Source organism: Numida meleagris, chromosome 10 (assembly GCF_002078875.1).
Source record: "Numida meleagris isolate 19003 breed g44 Domestic line chromosome 10, NumMel1.0, whole genome shotgun sequence".
Lineage (NCBI taxonomy): Eukaryota > Metazoa > Chordata > Aves > Galliformes > Numididae > Numida > Numida meleagris.
In genome coordinates, this window is record NC_034418.1 from 11771586 (window position 1) to 11785375 (window position 13790).

General features: G+C 37.1%; 1 protein-coding gene across 5 annotated transcripts in view; it reads left to right on the top strand.

The window, feature by feature from the left end:
- The window catches only part of CDH11 (cadherin 11), a 232403-nt gene that overhangs the window by 191857 nt on the left and 26756 nt on the right, over positions 1 to 13790 (top strand). For 4 of the 5 annotated variants that reach the window (XM_021408541.1, XM_021408543.1, XM_021408544.1 and 1 more), the window contains one exon: positions 310 to 440. The exons of the other annotated variant lie outside the window; for it this stretch is intronic. The gene's annotated coding sequence lies outside the window, so the exon portion shown is untranslated. The remainder of the gene's footprint in view (positions 1 to 309; positions 441 to 13790) is intronic. 5 annotated transcript variants of the gene reach the window in all.

The window sequence follows — 13790 nt, forward strand, 5'->3', positions numbered from 1 at the left end:
GCAGTGTGCCTCATATTGGATAATGTTCCCAAAACAAGTTTTTCCATAGAAATCTTTTCTTTTTTTTTCCCTGAAGACAACAAAAAAGATGTGAAGGCATACTGAATATTGAGATGGGAGCATTCTTGCAATAGTTAGTCTGTTAAGGTAAAAGCTAATCATTAATTCTGATCTTTATGTGCAAAGATTATTTAATTACTATCTTTAAACTCTCTTTGGGCTAGTGGGGTAGTTTGTAGGTTAGACTTTGATTTTATTATGGTACTGACAATGCATTGGATTTCAAATGAAGTTTTTCATTCTTTGCAGCCAGAGCTGAAGCACTGGATAAGTGGCAGCAGAAAGCTTTCATCTGCATTGTCTTCAGAGTACCATTAAGTGGCGTTTCAAATGTGTGGAATATGCTCCATAAATTGGCAACATGTTTCCAGTGGGTGAAAGTAAGTAGCACATCCAATTGTGTGATCTTCTGAATAACAAGTCGGATATGCTTATCTCCTCTCTTCTCTACAGCCTACAATACTTGTGCAATACAGGGAAAAACTCTGCTGTGACTAATCTCTTGCTTGTTGTGAGCTGTCAGCTACTGTATCTCATGCAGTTTCACAGAGTTTACCCATTGGTCTTGAGCTCAGGACAGCTGATGATGTAGGACTTGGAGTGTCCTGCTGTGCCTTTAAGGCATGACTTGATGAAGTGCATCTTTTGAATCACACTTATTTAATTTTGTGTTTGGAACATCAGAAAACCTCTTGAAAACTCACAGCAATGTAGCAGTGAAGAACAGAAACGTAATCCATTTTCTAATACGTGGGTTTAATTTCATCAGTGAAAAAGATTCATGCTTTTCTTATTCTGGGCCTCGGTGAGTGAGTGATTAATTCCATACTTGGTTTTTTTCTCTGATATCTTGTGCAATACCTCTCAGCTTAATAGAACTGTTCAAACATGGGTTAGAAGAAGAATTTGGTGGTGACTTAGGCTTCAGAAGAAGGCAGCTGCAGAAAGTGTGGAAATAAGGCAGTACCGGAAACCTCAGACCTTAAGGTAGTTATGTTTGCTGCCCTTAATGCCTTACATTTTCCATACCCTCTGTGACTTTCAGTTTTGCTATTGCTGAAACCAGTGATTCTTACCAACTATGTCACAGAGCTCAGAACTGTCCACCTACAGAAATATCCATGCTTTTTTAAAATTAACAGAGGAATGGTGTAAATGTAATAGGTAGCAAATACATAAATGCTACCATTTTTACAGTCAAAAGCATAATCCCATCTGAATTGTCTTAGATAAATATTACAAAGGCAGGATATGAAAGCTCTTTGTCTAGCTGACTCATTCACAGTTTTTACGTTCAGTGCACTCAAGTTCTGCTTGACAGAAGCGTCATTTCAGTAGAAATGTCCTTGAATGGTGATAATTTCATTTCTGGCAGTCAGATCTGCTGTACAGCTCATGATCCTTGTGAGCAGCTATATAGGATATGTGTAAATGGTCTGCACCAACTTGTTAAGGTATCAGGATGTATTTGACAGTGATACAAACAACATTCTATTTACTTTAGTTGGGAAATGTGTGAGCTTCTTTGCTTCTTCATTAGGAATGTGAGATTGATGTCCCGTCATTCACTGAGCACAAGGTCCAAATTTTGCAAGCAGTGCTCTGTTTTCAATTGAATGAAATTAAAAATGATTTGGTGTGACCAAAGACTTCCAAACTAGGCTTCGAGTTCATGCAGGGGCACTGAAAAGACACAGTAAAAGTATCTTAATTGGTTGTGCTTTCAGTTTCATTGAGTCTCCCCTCCATGCAGAGTTACGAGCATTTCCTCATTCCTCTTTCTTCAGTTCATCCCTTCTGTCACTTTCTTATGATTTGGTTCAGGCCTTGTTCTACTCTTCTTTTTCTTGACTTTAAATCTGCTTGGAAGTGTAGCTCTAACGAATTTAATGACTGTGAAGAAGAACCTTAAAGGAAAACCCTCCACTGTCATTAGTATATGAAATAACTAAATTTAACAAACTGGGTCTCTAGTCGAGGTCGTGGGTTTTTTTTCCGTCTTGTCTGACAAAATGTTGTGTCTATTTTCGTAGACTTTTTTTACATTTCAGAGCCCAAGCAAATCATTTCTGAAAGCAAGCTTCCTGCAGAGTAACTGTAGGATGTTCCCTCTGGTTGGAGTGTGAAGTGGCTCCTTACAAAAGAGGAGGAACAAGCAGCTTTTGTTGATTATCATGTAAACCTGGGCATCCATATGCTCCTTAAATTCTCTTCTCTTCCTTTGAAGAATCTTTCTTTCTTAAATTGTTTCCAGCTGTGCCTGTTCAGGAATGCAAATTTTCTGCTACAGTATCCAGATAATCAAATGGTTTACAAGCTAAATATTCATGTTTAACTATTGTTAATGGAACAAAGAATGACAGCGCAGAGGAAAAGGCATTACTGAGCTCCTCTGGAGCCGTGACATAGACTTGGCTGCTCAGTCACACAAAAGATGCCCAGCAGTTCCCTGAAGTGGGAATATCCTGACTGGAGATTTCCTTCCTGTGCTGCATGGGATGTGCATACTGAAGTTCTAAAGAGACTGAGAGTAGGCATGACTGATGAGCTTCTTCTCAATTATATTTCTCTGATAAAGAATTTTATCTGAATGGTCAATCCATGGGGGACGATCCATTATACGCTCAAAAAGGAATACTGCCATAAGTAAAAATCTTTTGTATAGGATGAGAAACTGAGGTTCACTTGCTGGATTTATAAATTCAGTGTTGCACTGTTTATAAATTGCCCTTTTCAGATGAAACATCCTACTTGTCAGTTTTTAATTGTCTCGTACTAAACCTAGACTGTAATAGGAAAAATGCGGTGTTTCTGGTGTACAAGGTAGATCTTGGAAGAAAATTGCACTCTTGACTTGTTTCTGCACAGGTGCCATATGGAAATAATTTTCAGTTGTGTAGAATCATCCTGTCTTATTACAGTGCTAGCAAGTTTAATGAGGCCTCCACACCAGAAAATATGACATCTCCAATTGCCTGCTTTAGCCTGTGTTACATCTTGCTTTATTTTTATATAAGTAGCCATTTCTATAAGTTTTAAGACCTGAATTTTTGAGATCTTAACTCACAAAACTACAACACAGAACGAAGACGTAGGGTATCTTCAGGATTCGCATTGCATACATTTTAGGTATTACAAGTCTGAATAAAATAGGCTCATATATGAGTGCAAAATCTTTGATTTTAGTGGAATGACACTCCAAAGTACATCAAATCCAAAGGTTTTTGTTAAAGTATGGCCCGAGAGTCAAATGTCAAGAACAATTTGTTTGTGTCAGTCTCACTGCACGCATTCGCTGTAATAAGCTGGACTCTGAATTTGTTACCTCTGCTTTGTTGATGCTCTCAAAGACTTGCTTGAGCTTATTTCCAAGCACCTTAGGAAATGTTGTTAGAATGGTGTAAGATGTATACCCTGGTCAAACAGATAGCAGAGGAATCATTATTTTGTTACAAATCACCATGCCTTCTAAAAGAACTGAAACTCAGGTCTTATTGACAGAAAAATTGTTTCTGTTCAAACGCTGAAAATAATGCACTGTCAAACACTCATCTCGGCCTTTTCCCAGCCTTCTGGGAAATCCTAGCCTTATTTGGGCTACAGTGTGCTCTGCCCTGTGCACTGGAGCACTTTTGCTGGCCTGTGTTGCAGGAAACTGGGGGCTCCCAGGAGGCAGGAGATGTTTTTTTCTACGTAAAGGAGTGACTGCACTGCACAAATTGCAGACTGGCCATAAGAGAAGAAAAAGGCATGGAAATGCTCAGACCTTGGCTAAAAAAGTTCACTAGAAGTCCAAGACCCCAAGAGTCAAAAGAACTTGAAGTATTCTGTTATTAGTTGAGCAGTATGTGTTCCAATAAAACTAATTTCTGACAAAATTTCAGTAGTTATTTTAAAGGTGGGAAGTGTGAACCAAGAGCTAAATCAACATTTCTCAGGAAAAAAATATTGTCAGAAGTCTTCAGATCGCTGTTGTAATGAACTCATTATGTGTTTACTGAGAAAACTGATGTCAGCTTTAACTATAAATGGTCTTTACAATTCCTCTCTTACAGCTTTCATAAGAGTAATAACAGTAGTAGTAGAAATAAGAGTAGAAAGAATATAGAGGAGTAAAAAATGTAAACAAAAGGAAAAACTAAATTATGTCTTGCACACGTATTTTCTATATAAAAAGACCACTGTGTACTCTGCCATTCAAGGTTTCATGTGCTACAAAAGCTGTCTTCAGCTCTACTTAGAAGCACACCTGCTGTCTCAAATATGGATATATTCTTTATGCCATAAACCAAGATGAAATTTAGCATATTAGTTATTTTGAAATGTTTAACCAAACCTATGGGTGCAGTGTTAATTATAGTTGAAGAAAAACTTCTTAAAAACGGCGTCAGTATCTCTCAGGAGTACTTGCTAACACAGCCATGCAAACATATGCAATTTATGTGGCTTTACTAATTTGAATAAACACTAATAAAGTCACACAAGTTGCAATTGGTAAAATCTAATATAATGCATAGGATTTCCCCACTTTATTCCTGACAACCTGCATTTGCAACCATTCAGTTACTTTATTTTAAAATGGCTTTTCAATTATATTCTAGTGCTGTAGGGGAAAGCCTTTTGACAAAGGTATGACATAAACCATTTATATTGCAGTTCCATCATAGTTCCCATAGCTAAACTAGACTGGACAGTTCATTAAAAAGAAAAATTAATAGTACAAGGTTGCAGGGAAACAATAACAGATTATGACTGGCCTGTGGCAGCCTACTGAATTCATGCAGCAGAATAAAAATGATTCCCCTGTCTCATAAGTGAAGGTTTGTTCCAAGGTTTTAGGCTAAGTCTATACTTCTATTCCTTTACAGGAAAAAAGCAATAGTTTCTTGTCTGTAAAAGCAATGCTTTGTAATTCCTGCTGAATATTAACATGCACTCCTTTGACACAGAAAGTACATATTTCATTATTCTTTGAGTGCATAATAATGTACACAATATGAAAAAGACTATGCTAGAACACACTAAGCAAAGAAAAAATAAAACTCAGAGTTGGGCAGAGGCATGGAGGGGCAAAGTGAGGGCAGAATCATGCCTTTACCCCATCTTTTCTTGTCTAAGGTAGTAAGTGTTCCAGACCAGTCTGAAATTGCTATCTTCCTGCATGGTGAAACTCTCGGATTTGTAATTCAATGGCATTTCTTTTAGGTCCATTGCAGGCACCTGTGTACCATCATTTGTGATATATCTCTTGCTTTGGGTTGTTCTTCAAGGTATAACCAAGTCTTAATGGATTCTTTCTAGAAGTTGCTGCATATTTTCCCAATTTCCTCAGAGTTTCGTGGCTGGATTTTCTGTATAATTTTGGTATGCACGGCAAGTATGCAGGCTTGTATTTTATCACTGAAATATGAGTTTTATTATAGCAACGCTATAAATTCCTGTCTCGAGATATTTTAAACAATATAGGCTCTGGGATACATTAACTATTACTTTTGGCTAGTAGCCACAACCTTCTAATGAATTCAGTGGGATAACACAGAGTCCAGAAAGTGAGAAGTCTGACTCAATATAATGTTTGGAAGCAAATTCAGGAATGACCCTCTAGGGTATTCTCTGGTTCTGTTTATGAACACCATCTCCTTTTGCGAACAGCCTAAAATACTGAAGAGTGATGGTTCTGGAATATGATCTCATTGTGCTTTTACAAGCTTATACTTACTATTACGAGGGAAACTTGGATATTTGGCTTCCCATCCTCCCTTCCCTCCTCCCAGAGTATAAAAACAGATTATGTAACCTCGAATGTCTGGTCGCTGGTCATAGGCCTCCTGGCTATCTTGGCTAAGTTTCATGCTATAAGCTATGTTTTGCGATCTAAGGCTGCAACGAAGCAAAAATAGCCAACCAACCAAAAGACTCTCCCTAGAAATCCCGAGCTGTTTTCATACTTTCACTGCAGGCAACATGCATGAGCAGCAGTGTGTTGGAGGGCAGACTACTGCTCTTGGTTTTTAAAGGGAATGTGTTTGCCTGAGCACTTAACACTCGTTAATGAGCTGTTCATTTCAAGATTGGATGCTGACTGCAAATTTCATTACTGTCTTCTGTTTACATGTCCAAAGGTGCTGCCTTTGTCTTCTCTCCCTCTCTGCCCCGTGTAAGGCACAGGAAAGAACAGCCCCATCACGGGGAGCAGTTCTTCAGTGAATCACAATGACTCACTCCAAAGCAAGTTTAACAAAGACAGTATTGTGCTGCTTCAGAGTGAACGAAGCCAGTGCCCAAGTGGCTACTGCTACTCTGCAGCTTGCAGGATAAACAATATCATAGAATAGTTGTGTTTTCAAGGAACCTTGCATAAAATGGAATTACTTTTTTTCTCCTTGTAGACCTACAGCAATTCGATTTGCTTAAAAAGTGCTTTTGCTTAACAAATATAAGGATAAATTAAGTACGTAAGTGGGAAAACTTCTCAGCAAGGAATAGAATGATAATGGCTTTTTGAAAAACTGCCAAAACCAGCTTTCCTGAACAGAGGCTGGTGTGCTGCTGGCCCAGGCATTATCTGAGTTAAACTTCTGCTCCCCACATCCTGATAATTCCTTTCAGCACGGGCTCAGTTTTCTTCAGTTCAGTTCTTTAGTCCTTGGTTCAGGTGAACCGCTTTGCCTGTGAGCTGTTAGTTCTGTGCTGCAGCCAGGTTATGGACTAGTCACTTGATTTCTCCGTCAGTTTACCGTGCAGTCCATCTAGGCCAAAGGAACAAAACTTACATGCAAAGCCAAGAACATCTCACCTTTCTCTTTCTTCATGGCTCTGTACTTCCAATGCTAAATAGACATTAAAGAAATAGTCAGATTACCATTTTTATTTTTACATAGCCATGCATGTTATAGTTAGGTTTAGCTATAGCTGTGTTTACAAAAAATGTAGCATGATAGAACTACCTGCATAATGAGTTCTCCCTGCTTTTAATATATATTTATCATTTGTTGGGTCTATATCTGAGCTCGCTTACTGAAGCTTAACCTAAAAGGAGTCCACAAAAATTGCACAAATAGCTTTAAAAAATGACGGTACATTTTTTAAGGCAATGTTTACCCTGACAGACATTGCATTTGAACAAGGAATATGCCTGTCTGTTCAGGAAGATGTTCCCAGTTCTTGGATGAATCCCCAGATCCCATTTCTCCAGATGGTGCCTGTCTGGTGCTCTGACCACTGGATTTCCAGGAAGCTATTTTTGGTTGTAGGTGAAGGACAAATGGTACCAAATCATTGCTTTTCCTTTTTGCTCTCTCTTCTGAGTTTTTGTGTTCAAAATACTGTTTTTGTTCTACAAAGTGGCAAGAAAATACAGGGTTAGCGTTGTAGGAAAACAGTACATTGCTATCCCTGGATGTGATATTGTAAAATATGAAAAAAAAAAAAAGCCCACAAAGAAATTCAAATACCGATCCATGTGTGTTAGTATTATTCAACTTTACATTGTTTAGTGATTTGAAGGAAAAGGAAGACAGAGATGTTCATTGTTATTCACTAAGGAAAGCAGTACCCCTGAAGTTTTACATATGCTTTTATAAGAAAAGCTCCAGATTTTCTGTAGTGTCAGCAAAACCAGCAAGAACTGCATTCAGTTTCTCTGGAGTCTGGGGTACCAGGCTAGACCAAAAACAAGGCTGAGGTTCTTGCAGTCAGTTTTGATGATTAGATCAGTGGATGCCACAGGTTGCTTGGCTGATATATGTCCAAATTCCACTCTGGAGAATCTTTAACAAAGTTTAAGAAATTTATATGAAGAAAAACAGAAACAAAACTCAACTTGTGGTGCACTCAACACACCATAACTAACAATTTTATCTTCACTTGCTAAGCAAGAGAAGTACACATGAAACTATTGTTACATATTTGAAAATTCACTGGGACTGTGAAAGGCCCATTTCTCTTTGTCTAATTGGATACACAGAGGTTTGAGGTATTTGAACTGTTGAGTTACTATGCAGAGAACTTTATTCTTCATGCTCTAAAAAACATGATGTATTTCTGCTTGCATGAAGAATGCCATTTTATACCATACACTTATGCATTAGTCTTAGGCTTTCAGTCACCTTCATATTGTCCACCACCTACTCACTTCTAAGACAGTGATTTGGGCTTCTAGTTCACACTCTCTCTCTTGGGCTTAACACATATGGTCTCTAAAAGCTTTCTATTGACTCATAACTTCCATTTCTTTCTCTATACATTCCCAGGACTGTCAGCAATCATTTTACTTTGTTTCTTATTTCAACTGTCAAGTAGAAGTTTCTTGTTAAAAAATGAAAATGGTCCAGAGTTTGTAAGTATTCCATCATTTTTCTAATAAATGAAGCAAGTACAAATGTATTTAGAAAGATTGTTTGGTGACAGACACTCTCATCTCTCTTTACCCTAACAGTTACTTTTCCAGAAAAAACATGAGAACTCCAAGAGCAATTTATTTAATTACCATTATAGGAGACTTTGAAGGAAATTGGTTGTATTGAAATAGTGATATCTCCCTGGCAACTTTTTGAAGATAACATTTTTGTACAAAATATGCTGAACATTAGGGTATGCTTAATGTAAAAAGTATTATGCCACTCCTTTGACAGAAACCTTCAGACTTTATGTATACATGTATGTTAATTCTTCTTACTATTATTGGCCTCTGTTTTTCTTCTATGAATATAAATTCTTTCTCTTGTATCTGCTTAATATTAAAGTAATTCCATCCAAAAATCGTATTGTTTCCAGACCAGCAATTCTAGCAAGTGTCAGGCTGTTCTCCCCTTTCTTTTTCACAAGCTCACTTTTAAGTGACATTTCACTAGTCTCCATTAGAGAGAAAGCCGTGTTACAATCTAGAATCTAAAGCTTTACCTGATGGGCCACACATACAAATGCTTTCCTACTGTCTTATTGCTTTATAAGGACACTAGTAATATAAGAATGGTAATCTAGGATGTAGATACACTCCATAAATCCTGGTTATTGCTCTGTTAAAATCAAGATTTACCCTCAACATCATATTACCAAAGCTTGTAATTCACTTCCGGAATATATCCAATCATAGCTGATTCATTGCCTCAGCTATGAATAACACAAATCTAATGAAAAAAGTGCCCATTTTTGCCAGTTTCCCATGACCAACTTTCTGTAGAAAATCAGTTTCTGAAACCAGGCTGTTCATGCAAGAACAAATATCTCAAACTGTAGGTTTGAGATATTTGATGTATGCCTCTTCTGCATTATATCACAGGCCCCAACTACAGTAAGCTGCTGTTTCACAGCTCTTATTAGTGATATTTATCAAAAGCATAGAAATGTTTTCTCACAATCATCTGTAATTACAGGTTACAAGTAATTCCAATCCACAATCTCTGGGATTTGTTAGTGTTTCATATGATCAGTTAGGAATACATAATTGAACTGGTTTAACATAGAATGAATTGTGTTAATGCCAAATATACTGAATCATGTGCCCTTTATTTTTGCAAATATATCATTTGCATGAAAAACAAATTTTTACTGCAAACGGGCAAGGCTGTCTCACTTTGAGTTATTTAGATGCTTAGCTTCTAACCTGTAGCACCTTAGCACCTCAGTGCCTTTTTTTTTTTCGTTAATAATACTGGGAATTATGCTTTAGTCCTTACAACTCTGGATTGCATCACTTGGAGCACTGAAAATACTAATGGTTCCTCTGATTTACGCTGAGAACAGATCGTGATGCACAGGGAGCCAAAGGGAAAGTTGTATCTAATGTAGGTATTATTTTGTTTCCGTGTGTGTGCTTTTTTAAAGTGGAAGTATTCTATGCTGACTACTTACAAGAAGACATCTCAGAAATTACGCATGAAAATGTTGTTTGAATTACAGTCTTGTGATTTAGTGGATTTAAAATAATTGGCTACATTTGTGGTTTTGATTCTTTCTGCTTTAGTGTCCCATTTGGTACCTAGACAGTGATGGTCTCCTTTATTAGAGCTCCTTTATTGACACTGCATTAGGAATGGGTTTGAATATTCTGTTATTATTGTCCCATGCTACTGAGACAGAATAGTCTCTTCACAATCCCTGTCTATGAAAAAATTAATTATTGATTGAGCTGTTCATTCAGAATATCTCAAAGTGGCTCTTTGTGTAAGAAATTTGCTCTAAACTGGAGCAGTTAAGCAAACGATCAAAGAGAACCTCACGTGTGTGCCTGGCTGAAGGATGTGAATCCTTCCCTCTGCACCTCCGAGAAAGCTGAGAAAGAATTTGACAAGAAATTTAGCTCTCACATTACTTTCTTTATCAAATGTATTTGAAAATGAAAGAGACTCTAGGTAATTCACTAACTTGTCAGGTTTTATAAAGATAAGAGTTACAGAGAATCTAATTACTTGAGCCTCCCTAAATGAGAGTCACTCTGGTTGCTAGACATAAGCAAACTGCTGTCTATTCAAGGTGGTTTACATGCGCTTCTGAAGTGGTGATCTTTTCTCAGAAGCTTCCTTACTTGAGGAAGGTCAAACTGAAGGGGAGCAGGGGGATCAAGTAGTCTAGGAGAATTATATTCAACGTGGCAAAACATTTTATAGAAGGAAGCTTTTTGCAGTTAACATACTCATTTAAGATTCTGCAGAATAATGTATTCCCCATTCAGACATTTTGCAGAAATAATTATTGTATCACAAGATAGAATGCTTTTCTTTGAAGAAAAATAATTTTTAGAATATTTTGTTATTCTACAGAAATAAAATTATATGGGAAACTCTGCTCTAAGTTATTTCTGTATGCAGGTTTACCTACTGCACATGCTTCCATGTGTGTATGGGGTATGCAAAAACTGCAGTACCCACTTTGGGTAGCTGGTTTCACCACTCAGCAGGACTTTTACCAGAATAATCAAAACTCTTTGGCTCTATGAAATGTATTGCAGAGAAAGCTCTTCTGCAGCTTTTGTGTTCCCTAGTTGACTTTTGTTATATGAAGACCACAGAGCATGCTATGATAGTTCAGCATTTCAACAGCGCTGCTGAAGCTGCTTCAAAATAAAGCTGTAAGTACAACACTACAGATTCCGTTTAGATTTCTGATTGTGTGGAGATTGTTAGGCCTTCAGCAAGAGGTTGTAGAACAGAACAGAAATTAATAATTTGTTGGAATTTGTTTTGGCTTGGTTTGGTCGCTGGATAGGCCTGCCTGTAGTCATTAGTTTTTGCTAGGTTCTCGGTTATGATTCTTTAGTCTTGAATTTCTGTCTTATTTTTGTTATAAACCAAAAAGATTTAGTCACAATACAAATGCTGTTTGTAAGTTCTTAGAGAAAAATAAATATTCAGGGTTAGCTTACCATGTGAGCACCGTATTAGTAGCTAGAAGTAAGTTGATGTTAGATGTCATTCATTTCTTCCTGGAGGTGTCGTTTGTAACCACTTACATAAATAGGAAACTATACTGAAACTAGTGGGGACATAGGCTTTAGCTACGCTGGGCGTTGAGTTTACAGGAAATTAAGAGAGCTCCAATTTTGACTGAGATCCACAAAAATGCAATTACTATTTAAAATAAACTCTACTAAGAGCTTAGTCATTACTTCGAATGACTATCAATCACCGTGTTCTTTAATATAACTACCTTTCTTATGCTGGTTGCTTTCCTGTAGAGCTTACGCTTAAAAGCAGACAGTCTCTGTCACATTTATCTTAAGTTGATCTCCCCAGGGCAGCAAGTAAATGTAAAACTCTGTTTACAGCCATTTTTCATTTCCCAAACCTTTTAATATCACTCTCTCAGGCTTATTTCTATGTCATTCGCTTCGTAATGTACTAAGTTGTCTTCCTACTTTCTTCTGCTTTGTATGAGGAACACCAAATGGCAATTTCACTGTTCTTGAATGAGTACAAATTAAATCAAGTCTGGCGAAAATACTTTCCTTCCATGATGATTTCAGAGGTAGATACTGAAGGATATATCACATCATCAGGAAGTTATTTTTCTTTCTCTTTCCTGTGAAACGATTTCTGTTTTCAAAGAACCATCATTCTGTGGTTCTTTGTCTGTGGTTCCCTAATACTGAATCTCAAAGCTGCTATAGTAAAATATGGCTACATTTCAGAAGCTATTCTTTGGAGCAGCTGGGGATTATTGGCTTTAAATATTTTAGTAATCCAATACAGTGCTATAAAACATAATTTAAAATTGCAAAGGATTAAGATTCCTTTGCATAGGATTCTACAGAATTCAGAATAGGATTCTACAAAGCTTACTTAGCATTTTTAAGGTAACTTTTATTGCTAAAGATGAAAATCACCAGTTCTGTTAAGATTTTATTAATATATTTAGTACATGCAAATCTTACTATAGAGGAATTTTGGCTGTTTACACACCATATAGGAAGTTATATATATATATATATATATATATAAAACTATCTTTGCAAAACTGCAAGCTTGTGTTATAATCCTTTGCAACTGCATTGTGCTCCTACGCAAGACAGTGGAATATGAATAGGGCAGGTGAGGGGACTCCCATTACTCACTGGAATAACTAGCAGATTTTTTTCCAAAACATCTTTCAAGATGAAAAATTTCCCTTTTTGGACTACTTTTGCCTCATAAGACTAGTTCTGTTTCATGAACGACACAAAAGACTTTATATCAATTTGCATTCAGATGAGGGTTATTTGCTGTTTGCTCCAGTGAGACCTGAAATACACTTCAACACAAAGAAAGATTCCGTCCCTCAGAAGAGCTAACAGGGAGTTAGTTGCTGGCAGTCTGCTTTAGAATTACACACTAGGAGAAATGAGACTTACTGCTTACATACATAGCATGAAAATCTTTTCCTGTATCAGAGATCAGAGCTTTTGTCTCTTAAACAAAACATTTTACATTAGACTACTGTATACTTACTTTCACTGCTTGACTCCTAATTGATAATTATATATATGACTTATCTTGTGGGATTAGTCATATTCATGAAGTCAGATTGCTGGGTTAGGAGGCCTTTAATTTTTCATTTTCCTATTTTGTATGTGATAAGCAAGGAAAATGACTGTAGCGCTTAGAGGAGGAACTCTTGATATATGAGTAGAACTCTGTCTCACTGCTGCCAGGGGAGAAGGGGTTCACAGGAGGAAGCAAATAATCCATCTCCTGATGGGATGATTTCCCAGCTGGAATGATGTGCACAGAGTCATCCTACTACTGTAGTGCAGCTAAAAGTTTAAAAAAAAAAAAAAAAAGCCAATATCGTCTTATCCTCTGGATCAGCTCATTGCATTTAAAGTAGACCTTGCAAAAGATGATATGCTCGTGTTGCACTTCTATGCATATCATATAGGTAGGTCTTAGAAGGAAAGACCAGGTGTACTCTGGTTCCAGTGGAAAACTGCAGTAACCCCAATTCTAATCTTGTCCAGATGCAGAGTATCAAGGATCTCATAGAAAGAGATTGGAATATTTCAAGACTGAAAGACCTGCTCTCCTAACTGCCTTTTTCATATGGGTCACGCAGGCTATAGCAGATCTGATACCCAGCGTTAACACTATTTCAAGTAAATAAAATGTATTCTTTCTACCACATTTTTTTACAGTGAGTCTATCTAAGCTAAAAGAAATATTCAGCAATTGGTCTGATAATATGTTACAGCTTAAAATCGCAAAGTAATTGATAGGATTAAGTTAAATGTGGAGGTTACTGATTCTCAGTATGTTACC